General features: G+C 37.2%; 1 protein-coding gene and 1 long non-coding RNA gene across 7 annotated transcripts in view; one reads left to right on the forward strand and one right to left on the reverse strand.

The window, feature by feature from the left end:
• LOC139966999 (uncharacterized) overlaps window positions 1-12,711 on the reverse strand; it is a 52,284-nt gene extending 39,573 nt beyond the window's left edge. For 3 of the 6 annotated variants that reach the window (XM_071970562.1, XM_071970556.1, XM_071970559.1), the window contains exon 1: window positions 12,423-12,563. The gene's annotated coding sequence lies outside the window, so the exon portion shown is untranslated. Of the gene's footprint in view, window positions 1-12,422 lie in introns of all 6 variants that reach the window. The other 3 variants (XM_071970561.1, XM_071970558.1, XM_071970560.1) reach the window with 2 other exon arrangements.
• A 4,461-nt stretch (window positions 12,712-17,172) lies between these two features.
• Window positions 17,173-18,802, forward strand: LOC139967012 (uncharacterized). Its single transcript, XR_011792819.1, has 2 exons — window positions 17,173-17,758; window positions 18,642-18,802. It is a non-coding gene; the product is annotated as an uncharacterized lncRNA (long non-coding RNA).
• The last annotated feature ends 803 nt before the right edge of the window (window positions 18,803-19,605 follow it).

Raw genomic sequence — 19,605 nt, forward strand, 5'->3', positions numbered from 1 at the left:
TGAACATACTCCTCCATTCCTACATCAGAACAGCAAAAACCTGGCTATGTGGACAAATGACCAACATCGCCACCTATTTCTAGTTATGATTTTTCTACAGACCAACGATTTGTTTGTGTCGTATGTGCCCGATACCTTTCAGTAAGTCCGGAAAAAACATCTTGTTTTTATGAAAACCTGACAAAAAATTCATCAAAAATATATTTACTGCATTCTTTCAGGCTGTGCTTATTTACCAGAGGAAGGAAGTGTTCATTCTATGGAACATTAAAAAATAATTATAACGGAATCAGCTAAGTACTCCTTAACATACAAATACATAGTTACAGAATTAATTTCTCTTCTGCTAATTTAAATACCACATGTGGTAAATTCCAATTTCTGCTTTATCCATCTCCTATGGTTCCCCTATCCTAACAGTAAACAACTCCCACTGCATACTGTAGGCTTGTTAATCTGTCTCACATGCTAGTTTATTGGCATTCTGTGGTACTATTAGCTTCACGGTGATGTTACAGTGCAGTTGCAGTGCATGTCTTAGTAGGAAAAGACTCAACTGTGATGGGGAACTGAGTAAACAAAATATGCCCTCTGAACAAGTCTGAGCAGGAGAGGAAAGCAAACACAATTTAACAAGGAATTCTTGTGACTAAAGCAGAAGGAATTGGATCATGGGAAGTCTGAACTCATATGTACATGCATGGCAGAGACTTGTTACAGTTAATGGAAACTTTAATTCAATGAGATGTACTGTATAGTATGTGTACAATTAACCCTTTGAATCCATACATGTGCTAAAAGCAATGACAAAATGTAATCGGTTACCGACGATGGTCACAAACAAAAATTGGGAAGTTATATATACTATGAGGGTGAATTTGTGGTGAAGGGAGGTAAGAAAAGAGATTTGCCCTTAAAAATAAACTGGGAAATCAGACTTATCCCTTGAGAATACAGGAAGGGTCACTTTTGTGTTTATCCTACCAGGAAGACAAAGAGTGCAGAGTAAAACAACATCTGTGCATATATTATGAAAGCAAATTATTTTGTTAAACCAGAAAGCGGGAAGGCTACATGATTCCTCGTCATATAATTTGCTCAAAACTCCACTTTACTATCTGACTAATGTAGAGCAAGGGAGTTGAATTTGTCCATTTTCTTTGTAACCCCCATCCCTCCCAACCCTCCCCCCCCCACCCCCATGCTACAATTGAAAGTTAGGAGATGTGCGGGAGATGTTATCTAGGTTACTCCAGAATATACTGATATTTGTCAGATAAACTGTACAATTAGAAGGGGAATATTGAAGTTTAAGAACAAGTATTCTAATAGAGACATATAAACAACTTCTCAACAGTAATCAACTACACTGAGTATAGCTTTAATCTCCCATCTATAGGCATAAAATATGTTTCCCATAACATAGTACTTACAGAACCTCTTTTTATATTTACCTTTCTCATAAACATTACCCCATTATGAGAACACAAATCAAGACAATGCTGTACTAGGGAAAGGAGCTGCTGCCTTAACACCAAACCTTCCTTTCATTCTGATATAGGCAAGTCCCTGGACTTTCACTTTCGTTTCTTGATATTCCTGTCTCTATAAACCTTTTTTGGGGTTTAGGTTTAATAATAACATCCAATTTTACACCAAAATGAATGAATGGAATGCTAGAGGGGTCTAAAGATGCTATAATTTAGATGCTACTTGTATATGATCCATTGTGTGGTTAGACATGTTGCAGGTCAAACAAGTTTATAATCTTGAGCTATAAGTCTAACATATCAAAACATTCAGCTTGTATCCTTTATGACATCAGAAAGGGAAATACAAGGAACAACCTACTGTTACCTCAAGGGTCAAAGTTAGCTAAAACAACCCAGTAACTTCCCAGACATATAGGTCTTTGATACATCAAAGAGTACCGCACTGCAGCAGTTGTGTGGAGACAGGTAAGTGAGGCATGCCGTAAATTAAAGGAAGTGTGAATGCTTTCTATTCCTATATAAATTCATCACAGCCTTTGGAAAATGCACCTCTGTCAAATTTCCCTAGGAGATCATTGAGAGTAAGTCTCAAAAACAAAACATGTTTTTTGTTTTTGTGTGTGTAGAAACTTATAGAAACAAAGCAGTCAGCTGTGGTGTCAGGCTCGTAGGAAGACCACTAAACATGATCACCTTTCTGCTGCACTGAATTGTCACTCTGGACTTTTGCAGTTAACTACTAATTGAACAATGTTTTTAACACAAAATAATGAATGACAATAATGCCTTATTTTGCAAGAAACATGAAATTCAAATGATCACATTAATGAGGCCAAACATGTGAGCACATAAATGAATAATTTTTGTTTCCCAAATAATAAGTTTTCATTATAACTGCTGTTTGGACACTTTCCTTGTATATATACTATAGTCTCACTATACAATTAATTCCAAAATAACTACAGTAATAATTCTACTCATTACTTCCTGCAGACAAAACGGTTGAAAACAACTCCCTGACGGAGAGCTGTTGATAGTGTACAACAAATCAACTGCTGGAACCTGAATTTTATGTTTGTTTCACTGAACTTGTTTGTTTTTCAAACCACTGGTCTATTGGTGGCCTAGTGCACTACAGGGTGCAGATGAACCATCCTGTAAGGTTTGTTTATCATTTGTGTACAGTCACACATCAAGTTTATCAAGGCCAGTCATTTGCTTGACAGAACACCCTTTTACAATATCAGGAATTCATATTATTGTAACCATGGAGCTATCCTCTATGCCATTGCAATCTTGTCTTAGTAGGATTCTGCCCAATTCTCCACTTATTTGTGTCTAATATCCCTATATTTGGAAACTGTGAATCATCTCTGTATTTTAGTGAAAGACAAGCTAGTATAAATAAGAGACAATTCAGCTTGATTCTCTTTAATATATATTCCCCTTGAAACCAATTTGACACTAGACTTAATGTAGACCTATTACTTCACTTTGCCATGTAAATTGCTTTGAAAACTGTGAACATCAAAGTTGAGAAGTTCATGCTGCTTTATTGATACATTTCTTTCATTTTTCCTTTAACACACAGAGCTTTGTTTGGGGGATGTTCCTTGCTGTGTTATGGGTACAGCACATAATGGCCTATACACAATAGATGATGATGTGTTAGCTATGGTGGACTACCTTACAGTATGTACAGCAGATTGATTGGCAATATGAACATACTTACATCCAATGAAGGTTTAATTTTGTTAAGTGGAGCTCAATGTCATATGAAAATGACTAAAAGGATACATTAAACAAATATTTTTTCTCAACTACATTTAAAAAAAATTTAAAAAAAAAAAATGGCACTTTTTCCAGGAACATGGCATTTTCTCTGTCAACTAACATAATTTGATAGGCATGTTATGATGTTATCAAAATTTGAAATGCCACTAGATGGCAATGAAAATTTGGTACTTTTTCCAGGAAAATAGCATTTTCTCTGTTAACTAACATAATTTGATAGGCATGTTATGATGTTATCAAAATTTGAAATGCCACTATAGATGGCAATGAAAATTTAGTGTTTTTATTTGTCAATCCAAGATATGCCCCAATAAGTAATGATGTTACTATGAACTAGGCTGGACTTTTCCTGGTGACCAAGCATATATATTTTCCACCAAATCACAGTTTGTTTATTGGCATCTCTTACAGGTCAAGATGGATTTCTGTGAACTGCAGGACAATAGCAAGAATTTGTGATAAACAGGCTATTGTCAATCCTTTGGTATTGTTCCAAGCTGTTAAGTGTGTGTTAACAGTTAGTTCTCAAGTTTGCTTAGGTCAGTGTGCAAACAAGACAGCCTAGTTGCTACCCATGATTGACTTCCTCTCTTGGCATCAATCCCAGAAAATAAAAACCTTTTTCAAAAAGAGGTTCAGAACCCAAAGAATTGATCACACACTGAAATCCAATCACCAACAACATGAATGGTACTTCAACAACTTCATAGCAACACCTGCTTGTTTGTACAAAACAATCTGGAGTATGATGCTGTCCCCCACCCCCCCCCCCCCCCCAAAAAAAATAGTTGACTTTGCTTGGTTTTAGTTGAACTTGCAAAACATCTTTATGGAAAATAATGCATCGAAAGGAGTTCCAAATTAGCCTGAAAGCAATTAAATCTCAGACAACCTGAGCAAAACCCATTGACGACAACCACAACTACAAGCAGTGGGAAAGGAACAATGGACTTAATTAGTTCAGAAATAAGGGTTTTAGTAGAATACAGGAGATATGATGATAAGTGATTTTCTTACAGAGAGACGTGGAGGGCTATAGAGAGGGAGAGAGTTGAACATTTCAACGTGCCTGTTGCCTTTCCTATCTTCCCTCCTCGCTCCAGGTGTTCCCAAACTTGCTTTCCATCTCATGATCCTCATCTCATCTTATTTCATACCATTCCAACCCCTCAGGTTTCTGATCAATACAAATGTAGGTACCATGGCCAATGGGAAAATTAGAAACAAACAAGTACATTTGCTCTTTTGGGCAGTGTTTTTTTTTCTCTTCTCGTAAAGTTCATGTCTACTGAAATTAAGCGCCATATTTCATCTTAGATGCGACTAATATTTCACACTCTTGACACTGGGCACCCTTTGTTGCACCGGATCCATGTTGAGAACTGGTTATTGGAAATGGTAACTGAATATCCCATCAGGTCTGTAACCTGTCATAACCAGCAACGTTGACATCAAACATGTGTACAAACGTTAACAAATTTAACATACAAATTAGACAATTAGTTCCTTGCTGGTACCGTAAGATGAACCTGTTACAAGTTCTAGCAGTTTGAAGCTAGATTACATCCCTGTCACCTGCGAGTAAAAAATGGTCTCATTAATGAAGAGATACATCTTGCACAAAATATAGGGACAGGGACTGCTAACATAGGACAAACCATAGATAGGACAACATAGGACAAACCATAGGACAAACCATATATAGACATCTATAGATTAATGATGTCAGAATGACTTGATATGCACACATTGTGTAAGACCGTGGCAGTTAGTATGATAGTGGTGGTAGGGGGGGAGGGCATGAATCATTGATCAGACATCAGACGGATATCTTAAATTCGTTACTGGGTGTGTTGCAGCATTTCACATTTTATTTTTCATATTACTGGCAACCCACATGCTCTTGATGTTTCAGAATCACCACCCATACACTGCACCTGCAGCATTTCTATTGTATGTACACTAATATATTGTTTAGTACACTACTATATTGTATGTACACTAATATATTGTATGTACACTAAAAATATTGTATGTACACTACTATATTGTATGTACACTAATATATTGTATGTACACTAAAAATATTGTATGTACACTAAAAATATTGTATGTACACTACTATATTGTTTTGTACACTAAAAATATTGTATGTACACTACTATATTGTATGTACACTAATATATTGTATGTACACTAATATATTGTTTTGTACACTAATATATTGTATGTACACTAATATACTGTATGTACACTAATATATTGTTTTGTACACTAAAATATTGTATGTACACTACTATATTGTATGTACACTAATATATTGTTTTGTACACTACTATATTGTATGTACACTAATATATTGTTTAGTACACTAATATATTGTATGTACACTAATATATTGTATGTACACTAATATATTGTATGTACACTAATATATTGTATGTACACTAATATATTGTATGTACACTACTATATTGTATGTACACTAATATATTGTTTAGTACACTAATATATTGTATGTACACTAATATATTGTATGTACACTAATATATTGTATGTACACTAATATATTGTATGTACACTAATATATTGTATGTACACTAAAAATATTGTATGTACACTAATATATTGTATGTACACTAATATATTGTTTTGTACACTAAAAATATTGTATGTACACTACTATATTGTATGTACACTAATATATTGTATGTACACTAATATATTGTTTTGTACACTAATATATTGTATGTACACTAATATACTGTATGTACACTAATATATTGTATGTACACTAATATATTGTATGTACACTACTATATTGTATGTACACTAATATATTGTTTAGTACACTAATATATTGTATGTACACTAATATATTGTTTAGTACACTAATATATGTATGTACACTAATATATTGTATGTACACTACTATATTGTATGTACACTAATATATTGTTTAGTACACTAATATATTGTATGTACACTAATATATTGTATGTACACTAATATATTGTATGTACATTAATATATTGTATGTACACTAATATTGTATGTACACTAATATATTGTTTTGTACACTAATATATTGTTTGTACATTAACACTACTAGTCAATACACTGACTAAACAATTGTATCAGAGAGTAACTGTTTCTATGAAGTGTGAAAAATGAATGTAAAGAACATATTGTAACATCTTGACTTTATCAGACAGAGTATAAATTTCATTAAAAACTTTGACAGGATCTTTGAAGCAGCTTTTGAGTTTGGTTGGTAATTCTTAACTTGATGAGCAATGAACATTTCGTCAGCTGGACACTTTTGGTAAGGATTAGTATAAAACACATCAAAGTAAATTTCAGTGTGAGATTACCTCTAACCAGCATTGAAATACTTGTCAATTTCAACTCCGAAAGCAACTTTTAACTGCACAGACAGTCAGATACCTGATATCTTTCCAAGCTGTTCCAATACTAATTCATAGCTCGGAGCAAAGAGCACTTCAGTCTAGTTGTGTGCAGCAATATGTCACATCCACAAGTCAACCACTCTGACCCCTACTGTATGACCTTAACTGTTTGACATTAATGTCAACAACTGTAACTGGTAATGTTGGTCCTCCAGAGAATGTTGACTAATTGCACCCCCAGGAAGTGACATCAATTTACTACCTGAGCAGTGGAACATGTCTCAAATACAAGAATGTTAGGTGTGTGTGTGGAACCTTTTCAAGGGAGGTTGTCAGTGTATTTTGTGTACACTCTGTACTTCAAGCACATGTATGTACACAAAGTACCTGAATACATTTTAAGTAAATTCACAAACTACAGTAAGCTTCTGTACCGAAATGATTAATTTGTCTACTATGTAAGACTTTGTGGCTTCAACTTCACTTGTAAGGCTAAACCTAAAACCTTTGCTGAATTGCAGGAAGGCTAGGATGGTAAACTTACAAACCACAGTAGAGTTACATATCCAAAAGAGACCGCTCCAGATAAACTGTTCGTCTGTCGAATCATGACTTTGTGAAATATATCAATAAGATGAATTGTTCATATCAGGATTTTTCCTTATTTTGCCAGATCAAACTTCAAAATTCATAACTAACAGAGAAGGTTTTTCCATTTCCCTACTTTTCCCCCATTTCCAGTCTGTTTGTGAACCGTGCTTATTATTTGGTTCCAAAAAAAGAAAAAGAAGATGCTATCACACTTTGATCGATAGCAATCTTGTTTGGGCAAAAGTCATTGCTGGATATCTGCCTGCTGTGAAGCTAACTAACTACAGCACTGTACTGTACGTTCTTAAAGGGTGTGAAGACTTGCGCACAAAGAAACGTCTCACGCCGGTAATCTGACCTAGTTTCGAATGAGGTGTAACCGAAGTGTTAGACACCACCATCAAACCCAGAAAATACACACACAGCTTGCTACCGTACGGTAATTAGACACTAGTGTACAGTCAATACATACTGTACAGCTATGCTCAATACCCACAACACAGTGTACATACAGTAGCAGCGATGGACATCTCAGGTCTAGATAAAAGATAACAAGGTATCACGTTTCATTACTGTGTGCATTTTGTAGCCACAAGGAAAAAACTTCACTTGCAAGCAACGGAAAGTTAACTTTTTCAGAGGGTGGCACATGATTTGAGGCGAGTCTTCAATGCCTTTAAAGGATTTTTTGTATGGATTTGCAACAAGAAATTGTATCAAAATCTTCTGGAAAGGGCGCTATAGTTGGGGGCCCACCACCCACAAACCTTTGCTTCCACTACTGTACATATGTACACTAAACTAGTTACACAGTATATATATCCTATTATTTCCTTAACATGCACCACTTATTACAGTAGGGTTTTAACTACTGGCAAATTGCCTGGATTTCCCATTCAAACTTTGTTTATTCAGAGTTGGGTTTGACCTTGAAGTTGAGAAAGATCAGAGCATATCTAAACATAGAGGTTAGACTCAGAAGCTATTGAGGACCAATTTAAATGCTAGTCACTACTTCTGTAAATGTATGTTCCCCACCAGGGCTTCCTCATAGTGATCCCACAGTACAAGTTGTACAGCCATACAGTATCAGTATGGAACACCGAGATGAGAACTCTTCTGATGTAATTCAGACTTTTACTGGAGGATGATGTTTTGTCCTGTCAACTTGTGCCAAAATGTATTGCTTGATATAAAACATATATAGATCTATGGAAATCACCTAAGCGCTATGATGCAACTTTATAAGCATTAAACACAACAGGATCTATGTCAAGTACAGTACTGTAATTAATTAAGTATTCAATTAGCAGGATTCAAAAACAAAATAAAACAAAAACTGTTAGCAAACTGCTCATCCACTAATGAGCCTGTTTAATAGAATATATAAAAGTAAGTGGGCATGACGTTTCGATCCTCGCAGGATCTTCTACAGAGCTGAATGAAGAAGATCCTGCTAGGATCGAAACGTCATGCCCACTTACTTTTTACAAGATTAGAAAAAGACAAGCATTGAGAGGATGAGGCCTTGTCATCTACAGCCACTGTCTATCTCGACTATTAATATATAGCCTTAATACTGTACCATAGTGCAATCCAGTTCCAAAAAGCATTTGAGCACTAACTACAAGTACTTAACATGCAAGTCTTCTGAATGGAAAGCAAAATAAAAGTTGTGAGTTCACATTTCCGCACAACATGACGACAAAATGGAAAACCAATGACCCATGGAGGCATTTTGAGATAGTGATAACAATTTATGAAATCTCGGTGCAATACTACTCCTATTGTTTCCTGCCTGACAATAGAAGGAAATTATTAAGAGTCACTTGAAAATGTAAGTACATCACTTCTAAGTTTGCCCATCCAGGGACTTGTCAAAACACTTATAAGCTTAGCAACTTACCTGGGGAATGTGTCATACATGTACGTGAAGTTACCTAAAGTAGGTCAATAGTGCTCCCATTCCCACGCCCCCTTCCTCCCACCTGCCCAAGGGGACTGATATTTTTCCCCCCAACTATGAGCTGGATTTGCTCTAAGAAAGGAGAAGAGTGGCAGATATCAGTTTCAATGTTCCTTCACACACAAAGACTCAAGTCTAACAATTCTAAACATCATGAGCCACTTACTGTATGCATACTTTTTATTAGATTTCTTCCTATCTTACATGTTCAGTATGGTGAAGAGTTGTTTTGAAAACTTGATGAATAAAAACATATATAAGTACTTATAGTGGCATTGGTTACCCGAATACCCGTGTCAACTGTGACCACAATTTAATTCACATTCACTTTGAAATGATGACAAGAAATGGTAGGTAAACAGTTTCACCCCATAGTGGCGCTATTACATGACAGACTGACAAAATGGCTGCCGCCTCAACACTACTTTTGAATTTTGATATGTACCTTACAGCACTAATTTTGACTTTTTTTCATTATTGTGAAGAAGGAAGAAGAGGGAGGGGGAGGGGTGTGGTATGAGAGAAATGAGACTTGATCAGAACAATGTAAGCTCAATATAATGGTTGGTTTTGCTTAACTCAGGCTTCAACTTCCCAGTGGATTATAATTTCTTCAACCAAACCAATCCTTCAAGAGGCAAGGCATTTCCAAAAGGATTGTTCCAGTGGCATGTCCAAGGAGCTCTGTGGCAGCTCCCTGGTATGACCATGACACCTGTTAGCAGTAAATACATGATAAACAGAGAGACTTGACACAACCTTTTTACAGTAAGTTGCCCCAGGTGTAACAATAACAAACTTGCACACTATGTCTGAAACAACTAGCTCAGAAAAAGCTGTTTGCATTTGACACTGAAACCAAACAATAACATGATGGAGGACTGGGAAATGCACGATAAAAACTAAAAGCAGGTCAAAGACACCAACAACAACAGCGGTAGTCAATGCTGAACCAAGAAATACTAGGCACCTTATAAAAAGAACGGCCCCTCCGCCCAATGCTCTGACAGAACAAGTTGAAAGAAATTAACCAACGATGCTTTTTGATGGATCAGCTCTCAGCATTTCAAGGACACATCAAATTTTAACAAAAGGTCTGTTTCCTACAGAATATGCAGAATTTCATGAACACAAAAGTGCTTTTTGTACTTTTTGTACAATGACTGCACTTCATAATTCTTAGTTCATTTGTGGGATGGAAATACACTCACCAAGCATTCTGTCCACAGTGTTGTGACCTACACTACAAATTTATCTGTTATTCCCGCCAATCCTCAGTGATAACCACATACCTGTACAGTAATTTAGAACTTTGGGAGATTTGAAGTGAAGTCATATTGAAAATGCTATAGCCTGCATTCATAGTAATCACAATATTATTGACTGAATTGTTGAAGACACTGAAACTTGCCAAAAATATATACTGCACATGTGTATAGTACTTACAGGAAATGTTTCTTTCGATCACTTTTTTGAAAAGCAGTGGATTGAAATTGACCACAAACAGAAGAAGCTGCAGACCATAAATGATGTTGAAGAAAATACACCAAGGAAGATTCTCACGATCATGAAAGAATTATGTTGTAACTCTCCAGGAGGTGTTTTCTACACATCAAGGTAATCACAGATCTATGTTTCAATATTCAGGGCCACTTACAGTCTTTCTTTTTTTGTTGTCCCTAACAACAGGGCTGATTCCAATTATCTTAAAGACGTACCATGGGCAAAACACTAGTTTCGGACCAATTCAGATATAGGTGTGTGGCACTTAATATGTGGACACAAACCTGACTTGCTAGATCTCCAACAACCGACTCTGCGGTCGATTACTGCTATCACACTCAAACTGAAAATTATAACCCTAGTTTCTATGGTTACAGAACTTTGCAGTACCAGACTGTCAATGCTCAATATTCCTACGGATTCTTTTCCATCGAGAGGAAAAGATCTTCAGATTTGAATTTCCACTGATCTCATATTTCAACATTCACTACTGCCAAAGCGTGATACATGGGAGATGAACTTTGATCAAAGTCTGTATGCAAATTCAAGTTAATGATTGCTATACATACTGCACATCTGTACAGCCTGAAATTACAGGCTCATCTGTCTGTGTAAAGCTTGTTTGTGACCATGGATAACTCTAACCAGTACACAAGTGTTTGTATTCATGTCTCTATCTCCAAAGGAAACATGTAATCCAGACTATATCTTAAAGGGGATACACACCCAACCAACATCTTTGATTGATAATATGATAAGCGATCATCATGAAAGCAACTCTCCAAAACAGAGCTCTGAGAAAACATCTTGGGAACCATTTGTGAGATATATCCAAGTTTTGGAGTTACATCTGGTAGCTGTCATTTTGTGCAGCTGTGATGTCATAGTGTTGATAGGATCGGCAAACCTTTTGAATTTTTCCTCGTTTTTCTTTTTTGAAAGGTAGAATGTTGACAGTGAAAATAATGCCATTACAGTATGCTAATATTTTAGATTCAACATCTTCAACACCCATCTCTATTTCAGAAAATAAAAATTGTAATAAAGAAAGAAAATCATAAGAAACTGAAGCACACTTGGCTCAGTGATATCATAACAGTCTTTCTGTGGTATAATAAATCATGGAGATCCCCCAAATAGAATAAGAAGAATTCAGAAATGTCATTTTGGAAATAATGCTACTTTGAAAAGAAAGAATCTGCCCGACTAGGACCTGATATTGTACCTACTATTTAGGATACTTACTGTACATGATTGTTAATTAACTTGTTCAATATTAACACAGGTTAGGTTAAGCTGAATAATATTGTTGTTACCAGCCTAGGCCATGAATTAAATCACCACAGGCCCTAGGCTAAGTTAGGCCATATCAGCAACATATGCCTAACCAAGGGCCCAAGCAGTATTATTCAACTTGTTGTACAATTAGGTTGACCATACCTTGCTAACCACAAGTCCTGTAAACACTGCTTGCTCAACATTACATGTAGCACAATTCAAATGACAAAAAGCTATGACAACAACTACAAATGCGTCGGGCCTAACGTTAGGGACAGTAGCATTTTCAACTTTGCAAAGTGACCGAACAAAGTTCTAAGTTAGGCCTAACTACAGAAACTGCTCTCAGACGAGAGCCTAGGCTAAACTCCAAAAAGTTGAACTCACGCATTCAAAGTTGGTATGGATATATCATATATGCTCTCAAAGGTTCACCACTACAAATTTAGTCAATGTCATCATAGATCCAAAAGAATGATTGTTTGGCTGCATAAAAATAGAAGAAGAGGCATATACCCTTACCAATTCCGCTCAGTTAATCCTCCGAGGTGATTTCAATACATCAAATAGATTTCAAAACTTATCTGACAACGCTGTGTGTGACGTGCAGCTTGCAGGAGTGATAATCCCCCAGTCAAGGTAAATCAATACACACTGTACCTTACACCCCGCACAATGGAACAGGCTCAAGATAATAATAAAAAAGTTGGTATAATACGGAACTGCTTAAATGCCATTTCCAGTTACGCTATCAGAGACTAGACGTAGTCTTTGACATTCTTTTAATTAATAGTCGATTAAAATACGAACACCGAAGTGCGTACGGTGCCATTAAGTACCTTTTTCGCAGAATCGAGAGAATAAATTTTCTTTGCTAACCGATTACTTATAAATAGCTATATAATTATAGTGATGTTGAGAAAACATGAATGATTCAAGTGTACTTCGAACATACCCTAGAGTGAATAGTAAACGAATGAGTTCTGCAGTTGTATGAGTGGAAGTATATCTTTATTATAATCCATGTGTATATCAATGATGCTGTTAGTTACTACCTCACAAGATAGTTCGGAATAGTGAAGTGACTATAGTGCCCAAACTGTAGGGGAGAAGGGGGATGAAAGTCACAAAAAAATTGTTTTTGGTTATAACTCCAAGTTTACAGATGGTATGCCAGATCGAAATATATCTTCAAATACACCATGATGGGAACTTACTTTTCAACACAATTGTCGGGGCATAAGTGATTGTAATTCTGAAATACGGGTCAGTTTTCTTCAAAAAATTGTTGTGACAACCTGCCCCGTGCTTCAGGCAGGTTGTCACATGGCATGAGTTTGGGCCTATACTGGGAATGGCGATGGGAAATCAGCATATGGACCTAGCCTATGCCTAAAACAATGTCCTACATTTGTAGTATTGATTTGGGGCAGGTTGTCACACCCGCGGGGCAGGTTGTCACAACTGCATACACAATGTGACAACCTTCCCCGACACACTTTTTATATAGTTGGTACCTAATACGCAGAATCACTACATGTCACAAGCTCGACTAATAAGGTGTAGTTTCAAGACACTTTTAACGTAATTATGCAATAGGTTTCACATCCAGTATCATTGAAGAAACCATTGTTATACTTTTTTCGTAGCAGGGCAAATCTGTGTTTTTTAGGGCTGAAATTGTTGATGATCTCGAAACATCATTTCGCATGTTCGTGATGGCTGGGTTTTTGTTTCATATCAACGAGTTACCCCAGTGGTAAAATAATCCACCATCGCTCCTGCCATATCATTTGTAGTTTTCCTGTAATCGCATTTGTGACAACCAACCCTAGTGACTTTCATCCCCACTCTCCCCTAAGGCAAAAGTCCCCTCATTGCAACTTGTCCCCCCCCCCCATTAGGCCCTCCCACCAAAACCTTTTCCCCATAGAGTAGGAGATGAATCATGAATCATGCCTTAGTTGCCAATAGGTTAATTGACATACATTACAAAAATAATTAGTTCAACGAGGAGCTGTTTTAACTTTCTTTCTTTCATTCGTTCGTTCATTCATTCATTCATTCATTCATTCATTCATTCATTCATTCATTCATTCATTCATGCATTCATTCATTCATTCATTCATTCATTCTGTCTTTATTTCATTCGTTCATTCTTTCATTCATTTATCCCTTCATGTCTAAATATAATGACTCATTATGACTTTTCTTGTGGACATTCATGTTAAGCTTGTTAATTGTACATAGTAGAGTTACATTATTGTATTACCGTTCAGAGGGCATAGCAATATAGGTTACCAAGCTCATCATCCGGACATATATGTTTACAAGAAGGTCAACTATAGCTTTGTTGGTTGACCCAGCAGTAAACCTAGGAAACTTTTTAACTGCAAAGTTCAGACATGGACCATCAGTCCCTCTCTATCCATCATATAGACATGAAACATCGTAGCTTTTAATAAGGCTATAGTGTTCTAATAAATAGAAATTTGATCTTAACTTCTTTTCTAATAGTTTGTACAAGGCTACCATACATAGCCTGTGTCATAACGGTGTCACTCTGAAAGTACCAGGATAGTACTTCTATGATGACACCAGGGAGCTGCAGTAGCAGCTCCCTGATGACACCGAGATGGCACCGCGACGTGAATCACACTTATTGAACCCCCCTCCACCTCCTACTCTCCCTGAATAAGGTTCCGTGGACACCCGTGACTGATGGCAATTTAACTTACGCGGACAACAGTTGCATGTTTCTCATGTGATGTCACAGTCATTTCGAAGCCTTTCCTTTTGAAAGAAAATATCTGCTATTACGTAAGGAATTGTCTCACAATTTAGGCAAAACAGAATGGCTGTCACAGCAGTGGATACTACGGGGTTATGAATTTTATAATTTCAATACCTGAGCCGCTGCATGGGATCGATCACACGGTTGATGTAAAAATAAGTAATGTTACCAGGATATAATGGAATTTGACATAACATGGTAAAAAAAATTGTATTCCACAGCCAAACTTACTATATAATCTTGATCAGTTTCTTCCCCTTCAGTACAAATTTAAGAATAAAGGTACCCATAATTTTCATGTTTCTATGAAGTTATGGATGTCATCATATAACAACTAACTCAAGTAAAATACGATTTGATATATGAAATTAAAATAAAAAAATCCATCGTTGGTGTCTTCAACGCTGTTGTGTTTTCGTTGCTGGGAAACTGGAATAATTCGAGTATTCAACATTTGTACCGATTTTGCATGGTAATCATAGAGTTAAATATCGATAAACCATGATAGCATTAATACTTTCACAGATAAAACTATCATGGATAATTGTTAAGTTCAGATATAAAACATTATGATGCAAACACGGAAATGGTACGTAAAAGAGAGCGCTATTCCAGAATTCAAACTTCAAATTATATTTAAACGGGACACTATCTTTGCTGTCTCACTTGAGATAGGAAAATCCTTCCCATAAAAGGAACAATTTGTGAAGCCCGCGCGGCAAGGCAAGCTTATAGAGTGAAATATGTTTGCATATACAAGTTGATAGGGGTGGACTTATCAGAAAGGCAATTTTCTGCTTATAATTTTGCAACCAATGGGAGAGGTGACGGAAGTATTACATAGGAAGCCCATGAGAGGGGTAAATGTCTGGGCAATAGCCTGCGACTCTCCTGCCCAGTGCTTGACTGCCGTGGCAAGAATGTGGCTAGTACCGGCCTAGTCTATACAATTTCAAATGCTAAACAGAGCATGTCAAATTGTTAAGTCGCTTCATCGGGATCAAATCGAAAATTGCAGTGACCGGCAATTATTTCAGCTTATTGATCGCATGTGCAAACCATCTAGCTCTCATACCTTACCTGGTCATGTCTCGGACGCATCACTTGCTGAGGAATTTGCTGCGTTCTTTACTGACAAAGTCCGCAATCTCCGTGACAAACTTGACAACCGTAAGCCACCGGATATTTCTGTGGATGTGTCTGCTCATTGTGAAAGCACGTTTACTTCATTTGATCATGTGGACGATGAGAGAGTTCGGAAGCTCATAATGAAATCGCCTTCTTCGTCCTGTTCTCTGGACCCAATTCCTATGGACAGTGGCGTAGGAAGGTACTTTTGAGTGGGGGGGGGGCTGAAGACTGATGGCCGGCCTGGGGAGGGGTCTAAGGAATTTGGAATTTTTTTTGCATTTCCAGGTGGCCTCAGATGCAATTTGGTGCAATATAGCACACTTCAACACCCACTCCAATTTATTGTAAACTTAATTTTGTATTTTCACCTGGCCTTAGATGCAATTTGGTGCTCCAAATGAGATTTCTTTCTCATTTGAAAATGAAAAAGGGGTTTTCTGACTTGCGAATCGGGGGGGGGGGGCGGAATGATACTTCCGCCCCTCCACATTTTTCACTGGGGGGCTGGCGCCCCCAGCCCCCCGGTTCCTACGCCCTTGCCTATGGACGTTCTAAAGTCATGTTGGATCCTCTGCTTCCACACATTACGAGCATCGTCAATTACTCACTTTCAACTGGAGTTATTCCGGAATCTTTGAAATCTGCTCAAGTTGTTCCCATTCTGAAGAAGACAAACTTGAATAAAAACAACCAACAGAATTACCGTCCGATTTCGAACCTGAAGTTCGTCTTTAAGATAGACCCTACAACATTTACTGACAACATATTATGGGAAAAGATCGGAAATATTAAAAATTTACGGTATTTTGGTCTTATTCTTGCACGGAGAAAAAATTGTATTCCAGAAATCAAGCACTGTGGATGTTACACTCACCCTGCTCAGGGGTATGGCGGGATTTAAATCGACATATACCAATTTAAATCGATGATAAGTAAAATAAATCGGTATATGTCAATTTAAATCGACACATACCAGTCTAAATCGATGATTTGTCAAATTAAATCGGTATATACACATTACGTACACACAGGGGCGGCGATTTGTTTAAAATATTGAGGGGGGGGGGGCATTTACTTGGGTGCAGGCGCGTAGCAACTTTAATTCCCAATCATAGGCGTACGAGGCGGGGGGCAGGGGGCAGACTGCCCCCCTGATACTATCTAGTTTAAGCGGAGCGCGACCACGGGTTCGCGCGTAGCGTGCAAAGATTTTTTTATGGCAAATATACCTCCCAGATCGCCGGAAATAACAGTTCCCAGACCCAATGATTCTCCCAAACCTCCTTTAGTTTTAAATCTCGTGGGTTAGAATTTTAGTTTGGTGAAATACATGGGCTACTGCAGAAAAGAAATCAGGGGACAGATACTCCAAGTAGACTTTTGTATACGATGGGTCTGGGGTCCTCTCCCAGAAAACACTGAATAACATTTGTTTTTTCGTATACCTACTCGTATCATGAAGAAATTTTCTTGTACTGCGTATTTAGGTCGCTGCTTAACATACAACTATTACAGCTCACGAGAAATGTAAAACAAAAGAAGTTAAATATAATTCTAGACTTCGCAGTTTGGAAGTAGGGCGTAATATTTTTGCATGTGGAAATTCGCTACAGCGTTCCATGCGTACGACAGAACTGCATGAGACACAATTCTGTTGATTAGCGTTTTGGTCACCCATTTCCGTACGTGCAAGTTTTGAAGAAAAATGGCACTTACAAGGCTTTCAACCGTTCTGATTCGCCGTTCATTTTCAACATCTCTGGCGAGAACCGCTGGATATGGAGAAGGCGTCGGAAGTGTAAGGCACCAGATTTTAAGGAAGCTTATATCTTGGTTGTAGTTATGTGAACCTTGTAGTCAACAGCAGCTCATTATTCGTAGTGTTCTGTATTTTTAGAAAGGATAGGTTCACACAAACGAACGCTTGAATAACGTGGTAGGATGAGCCTAGCCTGGTTAAGTAGGCTTGTACTATATATACTAAAGTTCAGCAAGTACTAAGTTAGGCCTACAAGGCTACAGTTGGTATAGTGTTGCACATTACTAGTAGTACTAGTTAGTATTATTTTCAAGTGTTGCCGAAGAGTTACAGCTTGGAATTTGCTAAGACCCCCATCCTTCTTTTTAGACTAGCCCTAGTTAGTACACACTGATTTGAAGACCATTTTGCTGAGCATCAGACCCCAAGTTGATGCATTTTAACAGGATATCCCAACTCGATTAAGGCTATGCCTAACTTAAGCCATGCAGTATTGCCACTTTTCTTGGAATTGAACACTTAGAACCCAGGGAAACAACATATGTGTCTGGTGTCGGCCATAATAATGACAGGAAATAGGCTAGGTTACCATGCGTTTGTTATCATAACCCCTTCTGGACACAAAGGCTTGGGTGTAACAAAACTGCAGCAACCAGTATAATGTACACATGTTGAAATAAAATGTGGGAATTATCACCACTTTAGCTCCTGGATGGCATTCAGATAAAACTCCTCTACATAGCTTCTATGTTCATGGTATGTAACATAAATTTATGTTCATTAAATAACAATGTGTTTTGAGATGGTATGTGTCACTGTGTGCAACCAACGGCTAACAGCTTGCATTAACAAGACTGCCATGGTTATTATTTTTAATTTTGACTACTATTTTCAATATTACAGTGACCATTTTTCTTTTCAGAATGTTCCTTTCCAAATTCAGAACAAATGGCGCATGCTAGCTGTAATGACAGTTTTCTTTGGATCTGGATTTGCCGCCCCCTTTGTCCTTGTCAGACATCAACTGAAGAAGAAATAGTCATAGCTTTTGTTTGAAGAATTCTTTTATAATTATTGAAGGTAGGTGTGTGTTTTGATCTTTGTTAGTGCTATATTTTGTGGTGTTGAATTTGCTACAATCTGGTGATGCCATTCCGGACAAATTTTTAACCGAGAAGATAAAAAAATTCTTCTACAACCAAACTGAGCTTTGGAGAATGCCCTACAAACGGTTTGCTTCAAAATCAGTATTGTAACTAAAATACCCCCTTAATTGGTACGTTGATAATTTGGTGCTGCCTTCCATCACTTTCTCCTGAAGTACAACAGATATAGTAGTACGCCTATGCTCCACTCGAAGGTTATTTTCTACCGTCCTAAAGCTGGTGTTTAATTCAGCAAACATACACATTGCTTGTACAGTGTAGGTAGTAGTCATTTGCTGTTTGGACAACCATGACATAGGAAATACTTGTAGCAATGTTCAACCAGAGAAAAATAAAGTTTAAACTTTACCCTGCCATATTCGGCTATCAAAGGAAAGATGAGGCTCCTAATTAGGGCCAAGAATGTAATCTGTAGCTTTATTCCACCAAAGTCACTCTGCAAATGATTTTGAATTGGACAATGTTAATGAAGTACATGAAATTTGTGTACACAAATGTTTCTGTAAACTGCATTAAGTGGTTAATCAATTGCTGAGTAGGATCAAGCAGAAGGTTAAATATTAGATCTTAAAGTAATATAAAAAGGTACTAGCTTCAAGACACATTATTGTGTTGAAGTAAACACTGTGATGCTGTTGTTGTAAGGCCAGTCCAAGGGTACTAGCGGTAAAACTCGGCAGGGAAGTGAGAGAAGCAGGAGATAGTTATGGTTGAGGATTT

The sequence above is a fragment of the Apostichopus japonicus genome, chromosome 4 (genome assembly GCF_037975245.1).
Source record: "Apostichopus japonicus isolate 1M-3 chromosome 4, ASM3797524v1, whole genome shotgun sequence".
Lineage (NCBI taxonomy): Eukaryota > Metazoa > Echinodermata > Holothuroidea > Aspidochirotida > Stichopodidae > Apostichopus > Apostichopus japonicus.